The 17251-nt window shown below is 44.0% G+C and overlaps 3 non-coding genes and 1 pseudogene across 3 annotated transcripts; 3 read left to right on the forward strand and 1 right to left on the reverse strand.

Annotated features, from left to right (window-relative positions):
• Window positions 1-17251, reverse strand: part of LOC139235564 (zinc finger protein 835-like) — a 97221-nt pseudogene that overhangs the window by 51608 nt on the left and 28362 nt on the right.
• trnas-aga (transfer RNA serine (anticodon AGA)) lies at window positions 2793-2873 on the forward strand. The gene has a single exon. It is a non-coding gene; the product is annotated as a tRNA-Ser (tRNA).
• trnad-guc (transfer RNA aspartic acid (anticodon GUC)) lies at window positions 10340-10411 on the forward strand. The gene has a single exon. It is a non-coding gene; the product is annotated as a tRNA-Asp (tRNA).
• trnaf-gaa (transfer RNA phenylalanine (anticodon GAA)) lies at window positions 14295-14377 on the forward strand. The gene has a single exon. It is a non-coding gene; the product is annotated as a tRNA-Phe (tRNA).

Here is a 17251-nt window from a genome sequence, read left to right on the forward strand (position 1 = left end):
CAGTGAGTGTAGAACTGAACCCAGCCAGAGTCAGTACCTTAAGGGGAGGAGAACCAGTGAGTGTCGAACTGAACCCAACCAGAATTGGTGTTGAAAACTGGGAGTGGAGGAGCAACAGTTTAGAAATGTGTGTTGATTTGGATTTCAGCACAGCAGGAGGGACAATGTGTTGGACAGGGATTTAAAGCTTTGGAAGAACAAGAGAGGAAAGAATGTTCCATGGAAACTAGATGTGTCTATCCTGAATTTCTGTCTTGTACTGACAGTGATGAGTTTTGTTATCTCCTTTTACAGCGTATTAGAAGGGGAGATTTTCAGACAGGAAACACAAACCAAACATCATGTCAAGATCTGACGGACTCAATCGATTCATCAGGACCCGAATATCATCGTCCTTTGAAAGTGGAAGGAGAAATGTTTGTCTGTCCTGCCTGTGGGAAAAGATTTCAAACATCAGTGTGACTGGAAAAGCACAGAGACACACACACCCGAGTGATTGATCCAGTGCTCTGCCTGTGGAAAAAGCTTTAACCAATCACACAGCCTGAAGAAACATCGCACCATTCACAGCGGGGTGAAACTGTAAACGTGTTGTGAGTGTGGGCGAGGCTTCAACTGATCGTCCAACCATCCAGAGTCACAAGGATACCAGCACCATGGAGAAACTGTGGGGACTATGGGAAGGTATTCAGATCGCCGTCTGTGCTGGAAATTCATCGACGCATTCACACTGGGCAGAGGCCGTTCACCTGCCCCATGTGTGTGAAGGGATTCTCAGGGTCATCCCACCTGCTGAAACACCAGCAGTTCACAAGTGACTGCAGGTGTTGGAATCTGCTGTTAATCACATCCCGACTGAACCATGTTCATTCTGACAGTTGGGGTTTGTTTCTGCTGATAATAACCCTATAACTGGGCTGGACTTTAATACTCTGGATATATTGCTGATTGTGTTCTCGAGGCTGCAGTGTCCATTTAAGAAACGCTGTGTGTTATCTTCCCGCTTAATTCAGCGACTCTCAACAGAAATTTAGTTTGCAATAAAATTATGCATTTTTACTTGAATCCTACATTGATCTTTGGTACAAAATCTACAATAGTGTCAAACTTTCCACTGAATATAATCTCCAAAAAGAGCTTGCTGACAATGCTTACTGACTTGCACATTACACACAGTGGCCCCTCCATTATCCACCAGAAAGGAGGAGAATGGGAATTGGTGCGGAATCAGTGTCCCCATAGTTGCCCCTCCCGTCTGGTGTAACAATCCCCTCGGCACGGGAATGGAGACAAGTCCAGACCAAAACTGTGTGCAGTACTCCAGCTGTGGTCTTACCAATGGCCTGTACAGTTGTAGCAGGACTTCCCGACTTTTATACTCCACCCCCTTGCAATAAAGCCCAGCATTCCATTTGCTTTCCTGATTATTTGCTGTACCTGCATGTTAACCTATTGAGATTCTTGGACAAGAACCCCCAGATCCCTCTGTACTACAACATTTTGTAATCAACCCCATTTAAATAATAATTCACGTTTTTATTTTTCCTACCAAAGGGGATAACCTGACTTTTACCACATTATAGTCCATCTGCCAGATTTTTCCCCACTCACTGAGCCGGTCTATATCCCTTTGTAGATTTGTTGCCTCCTCCTCACAACTTGCTTTCCCACCTATCTTTGTATCATCAGCAAATGTGGCTGCATTACTGTCGGTCCCTTCATTCAAGTCATTAATATAAATTGTAAATAGTTGAGGCCCCAGCACTGATCCCTGTGTCACCCCATTAGTTACAGATTGGCAACCTAAAAATGACCCATTTATCCTGAGTCTCTGTTTTATGTTAGTTAGCCAATCCTCTATCCATGCTAATATATTACCCCCACCTCCATGAGCTCTCAGCTTCTGCAGTAACCTTTTGTGTGGCAACTTATCAAATGCTTTCTGGAAATCCACATATACGACATCAACTGGTTCTACTTCATCCACTCTGCTCGTTACATCCTCAATCAACTCCAGCAAATTTGTCAAACATGATTTCCCTTTCATAAAACCATGTTGAATCTGCTTGACTGCAATATGATTTTCAAAATGTCCTGCTACTTTTCCTTAATGATGGACTCCAGTATTATCCCACTGACAGATGGTAGACTAACTGGTCTATAGTTTCCTGCTTTCTGTCTCCCTTCTTTCTGAAATAGGGGTGTTACATTTGCTGTTTTCCAGTCCACTGGGACTTCTCCAGAGTTCAGGGAATATTGGTAGATAACAACCAGTGCATCCACTATCTCTGCAGCCACTTCTCTGAAGACCCTGGGATGCATGTCATCAGGTCCAGGGGACTTGTCCACCTCGTTGTCTCTCGTTGTCTCTATCTCGCTGTCTGTCTCTCCCTGTTTGTCGGCTTGTCTCTGTCTCTCAATGTGTCTGTCGACTTCTCATGGTGTCCAGTTCTGTTCACAGTGGCTCGATTACTGCTCTGGCAGAACTGGTGCACGTCAGTTCCTCGTTAGTATAGTGGGAAGTATCCCTGCCTGTCACGCGGGAGCCCGGGATTCAATTCCCCGACGGGGATGCAGGTGTTTCAAAATGTAGAATTTTACTTCTGTTTCTTGGAAGAGATTCATATTAAAAAGTTCCAGAGCAATATCGAATTGTAAAAATACAGACAGAGGAGATTGCCTCGTCCAGATTTTTAGCAAACGGAGAATTTTTCAGCCGTCTTTGGCCGTCTGCTGCACAGAGATGGATGACTGAGTTTTTTCTGAGTAACGTTTGAAAGGGCAGCGGCACAGTAGTCGTGGCCGAGTGGTTAAGGCGATGGACTAGAAATCCATTGGGTTATCCCGCGCATGTTCGAATCCTGCCGACTACGATTCTCAGCATTTTTCATTCCATCTCACAATTTAACCGGTTCTCTGCCAAACTGATCCTGAGATAGATGGAATAACGTCCCACACCTTTCAACACTGACATTTTTTTCTCATTTTTATTAATCTGCAATATTCACGATACATCCGTTTCAAAAATCGCAAACATCAGTCAAAGTTGCGACAGTGATTCAGCCTGTCTATCCTTCGAGATGACGAAGGCATCTGTGCATGCCCGTTGGTGCGTGCACATTTTTGGTTATGTGTGTGCGTGTCTTTGTGTCTGTCTATCTCTATATATGTCTCTGTGTATGTGCAACTGTCTGTGGAATTCATCACCATGAATTTAGTATGTCCTGGAACTTATAAAAAAGACTTGGGGGAAATAATAAGATTGTGAACATTTGTATCGGCTTTGGTTCAGTGGCAGCACTCTAGACTGAATCGGGAGTTTGTGTGTTCAAGTCGCACTTCTGAGACTTGAGCTTTATCATCTTGGCTAACACTCAACTGCAGCACTTGGGGAATTTTGCAATGTTGAAGCTGTTGACTTTCGGATGAAATGTTAAATTGAATCTCCGTCTGCACCCTCGGGTGGATATGAAAGTTCCCAGTGCATTACTCGAAAAAGAATAGGAGATTTGCCCCCGTCTCAATATTCCTAAAAATGTTCGTAAATGCTCACTGAAAGCCGATGTGTATGTGTTTGTATGTGGGGTTGGGGTTGAAGCCCAGATTCTCACAGAGACGGAATGCAGGTTCTCACAGGACGAGGATAGCCGAGTGGTTGAGGCGTTGGCCTTGAATTTTAATGGATTTTTCCCGCGTGGGTTCGCACACCACTCCTGGTATCTCTTTTATTTAACACGGATTTCCTCCCATTCTGATCAGTGAGACCGGATTTTCATCGGTTGAATCAGCAATTTTCTGTATCAATGTGACACTCTGAACCGATAATGAAATGAAATTGTGAAATGTATCTGCGTCGCTCGGTCTCTCCCTCTCTCTCTCTTCAGAGAGTTGTGTATGTGTTTGTATGTATGTGTCTTTGTCTCTCTCAGTCTGACTCACTCTGGCTGTCCCTGTTTCTCTGTTTGTCTCTGTCTCTCAATCTGTCTCTTTCTCACGGTGTCACGTCTGTTCCAATGGGATTCTCTCAGATTCTTTGTCTGACTGGCTCTCTCTTTCCCATCATTTCGGTCTGTCCATGTCTTTGCCTGTCTCTGTTAGTCCCTGCCTGTTAGCTGAGAAGTATGTCCATCATTTTCTGTTTCAGTCTCTATCGCTCTCTCTCCATCTGTCTCTTTCCTTGTAACTGTCTTTATCATTGTCTTTCTATCACTCTTTCCCTCTCTCTCTCTTAATAGATCAAACACACACACATCTCTGTATATGTATATGTTTGAGTCTTTTTCTCACTCAGTCTGCCTCTCCTTCTCAGTCTCACACATTCTGTCTCTCGTTGTCTCTATCTCGCTGTCTGTCTCTCCCTGTTTGTCGGTTTGTCTCTGTCTCTCAATGTGTCTGTCGACTTCTCATGGTGTCCAGTTCTGTTCACAGTGACTCGATTACTGCTCTGGCAGAACTGGTGCACGTCAGTTCCTTGTTAGTATAGTGGTGAGTATCCCCGCCTGTCATGCGGGAGACCGGGGTTCAATTTCCCGACGGGGAGGCAGGTGTTTCAAAATGTAGAATTTTACTTCTGTTTCTTGGAAGAGATTCATATTAAAAAGTTCCAGAGCAATATCGAACTGTAAAAATAGAGACAGAGGAGATTGCCTCGTCCAGATTTTTAGCAAATGGAGAATTTTTCAGCCGTCTTTGGCCGTCTGCTGCACAGAGATTGATGACTGAGTTTTTTCTGAGTAACGTTTGAAAAGGCAGCGGCACAGTAGTCGTGGCCGAGTAGTTAATGCGATGGCCTAGGAATCCATTGGGTTATCCCGCGCATTTTCGAATCCTACCCACTACGATTCTCAGCATTTTTCATTCCATGTCACAATTTGACCGGTTCTCTGCCAAACTGATCCTGAGACAGATGGAATAACGTCCCACACCTTTCAACACTGACATTTTTTTCTCATTTTTATTAATCTGCAATATTCACGATACATCCGTTTCAAAAATCGCAAACATCAGTCAAAGTTGCGACAGTGATTCAGCCTGTCTATCCCTCGAGATGACGAAGGCATCTGTGCATGCCCGTTGGTGCGTGCACATTTCTGGTTATGTTTGTGCGTGTCTTTGTGTCTGTCTATCTCTATATATGTCTCTATGCATGTGCAACTGTCTGTGGAAACCATCACCAAGAATTTGGTATGTCCTGGAACTTATAAAAAAGAATTGGGGGAAATAATAAGGTTGTGAACTTTTGTATCGGCTTTGGTTCAGTGGCAGCGCTCTCGACTGAATCGGGAGTTTGTGTGTTCAAGTCGCACTTCTGAGACTTGAGCATTATCATCCTGGCAAACACTCAAGTGCAGCACTTGGGTAATTTTGCAATGTTGAAGCTGTTGACTTTCGGATGAAATGTTAAATTGAATCTCCGTCTGCACCCTCGGGTGGATATGAAAGTTCCCAGAGCATTACTCGAAAAAGAATAGGAGAGTTGCCCCCGTCTCAATATTCCTAAAAATGTTCCTAAATGCTCACTGAAAGCCGATGTGTATGTGTTTGTATGTGGGGTCGGGGTTGAAGCCCAGATTATCACAGAGACGGAATGCAGGCTCTCACAGGACGAGGATCGCCGAGTGGTTGAGGCGTTGGCCTTGAATTTTAATGGATTTTTCCCGCGTGGGTTCGCACACCACTCCTGGTATCTCTTTAATTTAACACGGATTTCCTCCCATTCTGATCAGTGAGACCGGATTTTCATCGGTTGAATCAGCAATTTTCTGTAACAATGTGACACTCTGAACCGATAATGAAATGAAATTGTGAAATGTATCAGCGTCGCTCGGTCTCTCCCTCTCTCTCTCTTCAGAGAGTTGTGTATGTGTTTGTATGTTTGAGTCTTTGTCTCTCTCAGTCTGACTCATTCTGGCTGTCCCTGTTTCTCTGTTTGTCTCTGTCTCTCAATCTGTCTCTTTCTCACGGTGCCACGTCTGTTCCAATGGGATTCTCTCAGATTCTTTGTCTGACTGGCTCTCTCTTTCCCATCATTTCGGTCTGTCCATGTCTTTGCCTGTCTCTGTTAGTCCCTGCCTGTTAGCTGAGAAGTATGTCCATCATTTTCTATTTCAGTCTCTATCGCTCTCTCTCCATCTGCCTCTTTCCTTGTAACTCTCTTTATCATTGTCTTTCTATCACTCTTTCCCTCTCTCTCTCTTAAGAGATCAAACACACACACATCTCTGTATATGTATATGTTTGAGTCTTTTTCTCACTCAGTCTGCCTCTCCTTCTCAGTCTCACACTTTCTGTCTCTCGTTGTCTCTATCTCGCTGTCTGTCTCTCCCTGTTTGTCGGTTTGTCTCTGTCTCTCAATGTGTCTGTCGACTTCTCATGGTGTCCAGTTCTGTTCAAAGTGGCTCGATTACTGCTCTGGCAGAACTGGTGCACGTCAGTTCCTCGTTAGTATAGTGGGAAGTATCCCTGCCTGTCACGCGGGAGCCTGGGGTTCAATTCCCCGACGGGGAGGCAGGTGTTTCAAAATGTAGAATTTTACTTCTGTTTCTTGGAAGAGAAGAATATTAAAAAGTTCCAGAGCAATATCGAACTGTAAAAATACAGACAGAGGAGATTGCCTCGTCCAGATTTTTAGCAAACGGAGAATTTTTCAGCCGTCTTTGGCCGTCTGCTGCACAGAGATGGATGACTGAATTTTTTCTGAGTAACGTTAGAAAGGCAGCAGCACAGTAGTCGTGGCCGAGTGGTTAAGGCGATGGACTAGAAATCCATTGGGTTATCCCGCGCTTGTTCGAATCCTGCCGACTACGATTCGCAGCATTTTTCATTCCATTTCACAATTTAACCGGTTCTCTGCCAAACTGATCCTGAGATCGATGGAATAACGTCCCACACCTTTCAACACTGACATTTTTTTCTCATTTTTATTAATCTGTAATATTCACGATACATCCGTTTCAAAAATCGCAAACATCAGTCAAAGCTGCGACAATGATTCAGCCTGACTATCCCTCGAGATGACGAAGGCATCTGTGCATGCCCGTTGGTGCGTGCTAATTTTTGGTTATGTGTGTGTGTGTCTCTGTGTCTGCCTATCTCTATATATGTCTCTGTGTATGTGCACCTGTTTGTGGAAATCATCACCATGAATTTGGTATGTCGTGGAACTTATAAAACAGACTGGGGGAAATTATAAGGTTGTGAACTTTTGTATCGGCTTTGGTTCAGTGGCAGCACTCTCGACTGAATCGGGAGTTTGTGTGTTCAAGTCGCATTTCTGAGACTTGAGCATTATCATCTTGGCGAACACTCAAGTGCAGCACTTGGGGAATTTTGCAATGTTGAAGCTGTTGTCTTTCGGATGAAATGTTAAATTGAAGCTCCGTCTGTACCCTCGGGTGGAAATGAAAGTTCCCAGTGCATTACTCGAAAAAGAATAGGAGAGTTGCCCCCGTCTCAATATCACTAAAAATGTTCGAAAATGCTCACTGAAAGTCGATGTGTCTGTGTTTGTATGTGGGGTTGGGGTTGAAGCCCAGATTCTCACAGAGACAGAATGCAGGTTTTCACAGGACCAGGATAGCCGAGTGGTTGAGGCGTTGGCCTTGAATTTTAATGGTTGTTTACCGCGTGGGTTCGTACCCCACTCCTGGTACCTCTTTAATTTAACACGGATTTCCTCCAATTCTGATCAGTGAGACCGGATTTTCATCAGTTGAATCAGCAAATTTCTGTAACAATGTGACACTCTGAACCGATAATGAAATGAAATTGTGAAATGCATCTGCGTCGCTCGGTCTCTACCTCTCTCTCTCTCTCTTCAGAGATTTGTGCATGTGTTTGAGTCTTTGTCTCTCTCAGTCTGACTACTCTGTCTGTCTCTGTTTCTAAATCTGTCTCTTTCTCACGGTGCCACGTCTGTTCCAATGGGATTCTCTCAGACTCTTTGTCTGACTGTCTCTCTCTTTCCCATCATTTCGGTCTGTCCATGTCTTTGCCTGTCTCTGTGAGTCCCTGCCTGCAAGCTGAGAAGTATTTCCATCATTTTCTGTTTTAGTCTCTATCGCTCTCTCTCCATCTGTCTCTCTCCTTGTAACTGTCTTTATCATTGTCTCTCTATCACTCTTTCCCTCTCTCTCTCATAATAGATCACACACACACATCTCTGTATATGGAAATGTTTGAGTCTTTTTCTCACTCAGTCTGCCTCCCCTTCTCAGTCTCACACTTTCTGTCTCTCGTTGTCTCTATCTCGCTGTCTGTCTCTCCCTGTTTGTCGGTTTGTCTCTGTCTCTCAATGTGTCTGTCGACTTCTCATGGTGCCCAGTTCTGTTCACAGTGGCTCAATTACTGCTCTGACAGAATTGGTACACGTCAGTTCCTCGTTAGTATAGTGGTGAGTATCCCTGCCTCTCATGCGGGAGACTGGGGTTCAATTCCCCGACGGGGAGGCAGTTATTTCATATCGTAGAGTTTTACTTCTGTTTCTTGGAAGAGAAGAATATTAAAAAGTTCCAGAGCAATATCGAACTGTAAAAATACAGGTAGAGGAGATTGCCTCGTCCAGATTTTTAGCAAATGGAGAATTTTTCAGGAGTCTTTGGCCGTCTGCTGCACAGAGATGGATGACTGAGTTTTTTCTGAGTAACGTTAAAAAAGGAAGCAACATAGTAGTCGTGGCCGAGTGGTTAAGGCGATGGACTAGAAATGCATTGGGTTATCCTGCGCAGGTTCGAATCCTGCCGACTACGATTCTCAGCATTTTTCTTTCCATTTCACAATTTAACCGGTTCTCTGCCAAACTGATCCTGAGATAGATTGAATAACGTCCCACACCTTTCAACACTGACATTTTTTTCTCATTTTTATTAATCTGCAATATTCGCGATACATCCGTTTCAAAAATCGCAAACAGTCAAAGCTGCGACAGTGATTCAGCCTGTCTATCCCTCGAGATGACGAAGGCATTTGTGCATGCCCGTTGGTGAGTGCAAATTTTTGGTTATGTGTGTGTGTGTCTCTGTGTCTGTCTATCTCTATATATATCTCTGTGTATGTGCACCTGTCTGTGGAAATCATCACCATGAATTTGGTATGTCCTGGAACTTATAAAACAGACTTGGTGGAAATTATAAGGTTGTGAACTTTTGTATCGGCTTTGTTTCAGTGGCAGCATTCTCGACTGAATCGGGAGTTTGTGTGTTCAAGTCGCACTTCTGAGACTTGAGCATTATCATCTTGGCTAACACTCAAGTGCAGCACTTGGGGAATTTTGCAATGTTGAAGCTGTTGTCTTTCGGATGAAATGTTAAATTGAAGCTCCGTCTGCACCCTCGGGTGGATATGAAAGTTCCCAGTGCATTACTCGAAAAAGAATAGGAGAGTTGCCCCCGTCTCAATATTCCTAAAAATGTTCCTAAATGCTCACTGAAAGCCGATGTGTATGTGTTTGTATGTGGGGTCGGGGTTGAAGCCCAGATTCTCAAAGAGACGGAATGCCGGCTCTCACAGGACGAGGATCGCCGAGTGGTTGAGGCGTTGGCCTTGAATTTTAATGGATTTTTCCCGCGTGGGTTCGCACACCACTCCTGGTATCTCTTTAATTTAACACGGATTTCCTCCCATTCTGATCAGTGAGACCGGATTTTCATCGGTTGAATCAGCAATTTTCTGTAACAATGTGACACTCTGAACCGATAATGAAATGAAATTGTGAAATGTATCTGCGTCGCTCGGTCTCTCCCTCTCTCTCTCTTCTGAGAGTTGTGTATGTGTTTGTATGTTTGAGTCTTTGTCTCTCTCAGTCTGACTCACACTGGATGTCCCTGTTTCTCTGTTTGTCTCTGTCTCTCAATCTGTCTCTTTCTCACGGTGCCACGTCTGTTCCAATGGGATTCTCTCAGATTGTTTGTCTGACTGGCTCTCTCTTTCCCATCATTTCGGTCTGTCCATGTCTTTGCCTGTCTCTGTTAGTCCCTGCCTGTAAGCTGAGAAGTATGTCCATCATTTTCTGTTTCAGTCTCTATCGCTCTCTCTCCATCTGTCTCTTTCCTTGTAACTGTCTTTATCATTGTCTTTCTATCACTCTTTCCCTCTCTCTCTCTTGATAGATCAAACACACACATATCTCTGTATATGTATATGTTTGAGTCTTTTTCTCACTCAGTCTGCCTCTCCTTCTCAGTCTCACACTTTCTGTCTCTCGTTGTCTCTATCTCGCTGTCTGTCTCTCCCTGTTTGTCGGTTTGTCTCTGTCTCTCAATGTGTCTGTTGACTTCTCATGGTGTCCAGTTCTGTTCACAGAGGCTCGATTACTGCTCTGGCAGAACTAGTACACGTCAGTTCCTCGTTAGTATAGTGGTGAGTATCTCCGCCTGTCACGCGGGAGACCGGGGTTCAATTCCCCGACGGGGAGGCAGTTGTTTCAAAATGTAGAATTTTACTTCTATTTCTTGGAAGAGATTCAGATTAAAAAGTTCCAGAGCAATATCGAACTGTAAAAATACAGATAGAGGAGATTGCCTGGTCCAGATTTTTAGCAAACGGAGAATTTTTCAGGCGTCTTTGGCCGTCTGCTGCACAGAGATGGATGACTGAGTTTTTTCTGAGTAACGTTTGAAAAGGCAGCGACACAGTAGTCGTGGCCGAGTGGTTAAGGCGATGGCCTAGAAATCCATTGGGTTATCCCGTGCATGTTCGAATCCTGCCGACTACCATTCTCAGCATTTTTCATTCCATTTCACAATTTAACCGGTTCTCTGCCAAACTGATCCTAAGATCGATGGAATAACGTCCCACACCTTTCAACACTGACATTTTTTTCTCATTTTTATTAATCTGCAATATTCACGATACATCCGTTTCAAAAATCGCAAACATCAGTCAAAGTTGCGACAGTGATTCAGCCTGTCTATCCCTCGAGATGAAGAAGGCATCTGTGCATGCCCGTTGGTGCGTGCAAATTTTTGGTTATCTGTGTCTCTGTGTCTGTCTATCTCTATATATGTCTCTGTGTATGTTCACCGGTCTGTGGAAATCATCACCATGAATTTGGTATGTCCTGGAACTTATAAAACAGACTTGGGGGAAATTATAAGGTTGTGAACTTTTGTATCGGCTTTGTTTCAGTGGCAGCATTCTCGACAGAATCGGGAGTTTGTGTGTTCAAGTCGCACTTCTCAGACTTGAGCATTATCATCTTGGCAAACACTCAAGTGCAGCACTCCCTGTCCGTGTCTTTGCTGTCTCATTTTGTCCCTGTCTCTAATCTGATGAACATTTCCATCATTTTCTGTTTTTGAAACATAGAAACATAGAAAAAAGCTGCAGGAGTAGGCCATTAGGCCCTTCGACCCTGCACCGCCATTCAATATTATCATGGCTGATCATTCTTTCAGTTACCCTTTCCTGTTTTCCTCTCCATCCCACTTCATCCACTTAACCGTAAGGACCATATCTAACTCTCTCTTGAATATATCCAATAAACTGGCTTCAACAGCTCTCTGTGGCAGGGAATTCCACCGGTCAACAACTGTCTGAGTGAAGAAGTTTCTACTCATCTCACTGCTAAATGGCCTACATCTTATCCTAAGACTATGTCCCCTGGTTCTGGCTTCCCCAACATCGAGAACATTCTTCCCGAATCTAACCTGTGCATTCCCGTCAGAATCTTATATGATTCTATGAGATCCCCTCTCATCATTCTAAACGCCAGTGATTAAAGGCCTAGTTGATCCAATCTCTCCTCATATGACAGTCCTGCCATCCCTGGAATCAGTCTGGTGAACCTTCGCTGCACTCCCTCAACAGCAGGAACGTCCTTCCTCAGACTAGGAGACCAAAACTGAACACAATATTCCAGGTGTGTCCTCACTAAGGCCTTGTACAACTGCAGAAAGATCTCCTGGCTCCTATATTCAAATCCTCTAGCTACGAAGGCCAACATACCATTTGCCTTCTTTTCCGCCTGCTGTACCTGCATGCCCACTTTCAGTGACTGATGAACCATAACACCAAGGTCTCACTGCACCTCCCCTTTTTCTAGTTTTCCGCCATTCAGATAATATTCTGCCTTCGTGTTGTTGCCCCCAAAATGGATAACCTCACATTTATCCACATTATACAGCATCTGCCATGTATTTGCCCACTCACCTAATCTGTCCAATTCACCCTGCAGCCTCTTAGCATCCTCTTCACAGCTCGGACCGCCACCCAGTTTAGTGTCATCCGCAAACTTGGAGATATTACACGGTATTCCTTCAACCAAATCGTTCATGTATATTGTAAAGAGCTGGAGTCCCAGCACTGAGCCCTGCGGCACCCCACTAGTCACTTCCTGCCAGTTTGAAAAGGACCCGTTTATCCCGATTCTCTGCATCCTGTCTGCCAACCAGTTCTTTATCCATGTCAGTACATTAATCCCAATACCATGCGCTATGATTTTGTGCACCAATCTCTAGTGCGGGACCTTGTCAAAAGCCTATTGAAAGTCCAAATACACCACATCCACTGGTTCTTCCTTGTCCACTCTACTCATTACATCCTCAAAAAATTCCAGAAGATTCGTCAAGCGTGATTTCACTTTCATAAATCCATGCTGACTCGGTCCGATCCTGTCACTGCTTTCCAAATGGGTTGCTATTTCATCCTTAATGATTGATTCCAATATTTTCCCCACGACTGATGCCAGGCTAACTGGTCTATAATTAGCTGCTTTCTCTCTCCCTCCTTTTTTAAAAAGTGCCATCACCTTAGCTACCCTCCAGTCCATAGGAACTGATCCAGAGTCGATAGATTGTTGGAAAATGATCAACAATGCATCCACTATTTCTAGGGCCACTTCCTTAAGTTCTCTGGGATGTAGACTATCAGGAGCCGGGGATTTATCGGCTTTTAATCCCAACAATTTCTCCAACACAATTTCCCGCCAATAAGGATATCTTTCAGTTCCTCATTCTCACGAGATGCACAGACCCCTCGTACATTCGGAAGGTTTTTTGTATCTTCCTTTGTAAAGACAGAACCGAATTATTGTCTCTATCTGTCTTTCTCTCTATCTGTCTCCCTCTTTGTCTCTTTCATTGTCCCTGTCTTTGTCTCTGTCATTGCATCATATTTGCCTCCTTCTCTTTATGGAGCACACAAACACATCTCTCTGTATGTATGTGTTTGAGTCGTTTTCTCATTCAGACTGACCCTCCCTCTCAATCTCAAACATTCTGTCTCTCTTTGCCTCTATCTCGCTGTCTGTCTCTCCCTGTTTCCCTCTTTGTCTGTCTCTCAACGTGTCTGTCTCTTTCTCACGATGTCCAGTTCTGTTCCAGTGGGATTCTCTCAGTCTCTCTGTCTGACTGTCTCTCTCATTCCCATCATCTCTGTCTGTCTGTGTCTCGACCTGTCTGTCTCTATTTGCCTGTCTCTGTTAGTTCCTGTCTCTAACCTGCTGAGTATTTCCATCATTTTCTGTTTATATCTCTCTATATCTCTCTATCTGTCGCTCACTCTTCATCTGTCTCTCTCCTTGTTACTGTCTTTATCACTGTCTTTCTCTCACTGATTCCCTCTCTCTCTTTATATCTGTATGTGTGTGTGTTTGTGTCTTTTTCTCACTCAGTCTGCCTCTCCTTCTCAGTCTCACACTTTCTGTCTCACGTTGTCTCTATCTTGCTGTCTGTCTCTCCCTGTTTGTCGGTTTGTCTCTGTCTCTCAATGTGTCTGTCTACTTCTCATGGTGTCCATTTCTGTTCTCAGCTCGATTCCTGCACTGACAGAATCCACACCCGTCAGCTCCTCATTCGTGTCTTAGTTAATATCCCTCTCTTTCACGCGCGAGGTAGGCGTTCAATACCCCGACGACAATGAAGCTTTTTTAAAATGTTGAATATTACTTCTGTATGTCCTGAAACTTTATAAAAAGACTTGGGGAAAATAATACGGATGTGAACTTTGGTATCGGCTTTGGTTCAGTGGCAGCATTCTCGACTGAATAAGGAGGTTGTGTGTGTAAGTCCCACTCCTGAGACTTGAACATATAATCTTGGCTGACATTCAAATGCAGTACTTGGGGGATTTTGCATTGTTGAAGCTGTTGACTTTCGGATAAAATGTTAAATTGAAGCTCCGTCTGCACCCTCGGGTGGATGTGAAAGTTCCCAGAGCATTACTCGAAAAAGAACAGGAGAGTTGCCCCTGTGTCAATATTACTATAAATATTCGAAAATGCTCATTGAAAACCTGTGTCTGTGAGAGTGGAGCTGCAGCCCAGATTCTCACAAAGACAAAATCCGAATACTGACGAAACCAGGATGGCCGAGTTGTTAAGGCGTTGGACGGAAAATCCAAAGGGTTTATACCTACATGGGTTCGAACCCCACTCCTGGTAAATCTTTAAATTAAAACCGATTTCCTGCCATCCTGCTCAGTTATACCAAAATCTATTCTGTTGAATCTGCATTTGTCGTTAACTTTGTATCATTCAAACAAATGGAATTGTGCAATGTATCTGTGCCTCTCACTCTCTGTCTTTAGAGTGCTCTTTATGTGTTTGGGTCTGACTCTCTGTGTCTGAGGAATTAGAAGCTGAATTTAGGGAGCTGGGAGCTAAATTAAAAAATCGGACCTCAAAGGTAGCAATCTCAGGGAGAGCTACCACTTTTCAGAGTAGGAATCGCAGGATAGTTCAGATGACTGTGTTTTGCAGAAGGGAGGGATTCAATTTCTTGGGACATTGGAACCGTTCTGTGGGAGCTGGGACCTGTGCAAACCGGACGGTCTGCACCTCAGCAGAACCAATGTCCACGAGGGAGAGTTTGCTCATGTTGTTGGGGAGGGGTTAAACTGATATGGCAGCGGGATGGGAACCTTTGGGGGCAGAAATGTAAGGGTGGAGGGCAGATAAACCCAAAGGAAAAAATCAAAAAGGGCCATATTGCAGCAAACTTCTAAGGGACAAGGTGTGTTAAGATAACAAGCCTGAAGGCACTGTGCCTCAATGCGAGGAGTATTCGTAATAAGGTGGACAAATTAACTGCACAGGCAGCAAGTAATGAATATGATGCAATTGGCATCATGGAGAAATGACTCCAGGTTGACGAAGGCCGGGAACGCAACATCCAGGGGTATTCACCAGTCAGGAAGGATAGACACAAAGGAAAAGGAGGTGGGTGGCATTGCTGGTTGAAGAGGAAATTAATGCAATAGTCAGGAAGGACATTCGTGTGGATTCCACGTGGGTGGATCTGTGGAATATCAAAGGGAAAAAAACGCTAGTGGGCGTTGTGTACCACCAAACAATCGTAGTGAGTTTGCTGACAGCATCCAACAAGAAAGTAGGGATGTGTGCAATAAAGGTACATCAGTTATCATGGGCGACTTTAATCTACACATAGATTGGGCTAACCAAACTGGTAGTAATACGGTGGAGAAGGATTTTCTGGAGTGTATTAGGGATGGTTTTCTCGACCAATATGTCGAGGGACCATCTAGAGGGCTGGCCATCCTCGACTGCTTGATGTGTAATGAGAAAGGACTAATTAGCAATCTTGTTGTGCGAGGCCCGTTGGGGAAGAGTAACCACAATAAGGTAGAATTCTTTGTTAAGGTGGAGAGTGAAACAATTAATTCTGAGACTGGGGTCGTGAACTTAAGGGAAGGTAACTTCGATGGTATGAGACATGAATTGGCTAGCATAGACTGGGAAATGATACATAAAGGGTTGACGGCAGATAGGCAATGGAAAACATATAAAGATCACATGGATGAACTTCAACAATTGGACATCCCTGTCTGGAGTAAAAATAAAATGGGAAAGGTGGCTCAAAAGTGGCTAACAAGGTAAATTAAGGATAGCGTTAAATCCAAGGAAGAGGCATATAAATTGGTCAGAAAAAGCATCAATCCGAGGACGGGGAGAAATTTATAATTCAGCAGAGGAGGACAAAGTGTTTAATTAGGAGGGGGAAAATAGAGTATGAGAGGAAGCTTGCTGGGAACATAAACACTTCTATAAATATTTGAAGAGAAGAAGAGTAGTGAAGGCAAACGTAGGTCCCTTGCAGTCAGATTCAGGTGAATTTATAATAGGGAACAAAGAAATGGTAGACCAGTTGAACAAATACTTTGGTTCTGCCTTCACGAAGGAAGACGCGCATAATCTTTTGGAAATGGTACGTGACCGAGGGGCTAGTGAGAAGGAGGAACTGAAGAAAATCCTTATTTGTGGGAAATTGTGTTAGGGAAATTGATGGGACTAAAGGCCAATAAATCCCCGGGGCCTGATGGTCTGCATCCCAGAGTACTTAAGGAAGTGGCCCTAGAAATAGTGGATGCATTGGTGATTATTTTCCAACAGTCCATCGATTCTCGATCAGTTTGTATGGACTGGAGGGTAGCTAATCTAACAGCACATTTTGAAAAAGGAGGGAGAGAGAAAACGGGTAATTATAGACCAGTTAGCCTGACATCAGTGGTGGGGAAAATGTCGTAATTAATTTTTAAAGATGAAATAGCAGCCCATTTGGAAAGCAGTGACAGGATTGGTCCAAGTCAGCATGGATTTATGAATGGAAAATCAAGCTTGACAAATCTTCTAGAATTGTGTGAGGATGTAACTAGTAGAGTCGACAAACGAGAACCAGTGGATATGGTGTAGTGGGACTTGCAAAATACTTTTGACAAGGTCCCACACAAGAGGTTGGTGTGCAAAATTAAAGCACATGGTATTGGGGGTAATGTATTGACGTGGATAGAGAACTCATTGGCAGACAGGAAGCAGAGAGTCGGGATAAACGGGTAATTTTCATAATGGCAGGCAGTGACTAGTTGGGTGCCGCAGGGCTCAGTGCTGGGACGCCAGCAATTTACAATATACATCAATGATTTAGATGAAGAAATTTTGAATAATATCTCCAAGTTTGCAGATGACAATATGCTGGATGGCGGTGTGAAATGTGAGGAGGATGCTAAGAGGCTGCAGGGTGATTTGGACAGGTTAGGTGAGTGGGCAATTGCATGGCAGATGTAGTGTAATGTGGATAGATGTGAGCTTATGCACTTTGGTGGCAGAAACACGAAGGCAGAATATTATTTGAATGGTGGCAGATGAGGAAAAGGGGAAGTGCAACGAGATCCGGGTGTCATGGTACATCAGTCATTGAAGGTTGTCATGCAGGTGCAGGAGACAGAAAGAAGGCAAATAGCATGTTGGCCCCATATCTTGGGGATTTTAATAGAGCAGCTGTACTGGGCCATGGTGAGG

Source organism: Pristiophorus japonicus, chromosome 23, assembly GCF_044704955.1.
Source record: "Pristiophorus japonicus isolate sPriJap1 chromosome 23, sPriJap1.hap1, whole genome shotgun sequence".
NCBI classification, from domain to species: domain Eukaryota; kingdom Metazoa; phylum Chordata; class Chondrichthyes; family Pristiophoridae; genus Pristiophorus; species Pristiophorus japonicus.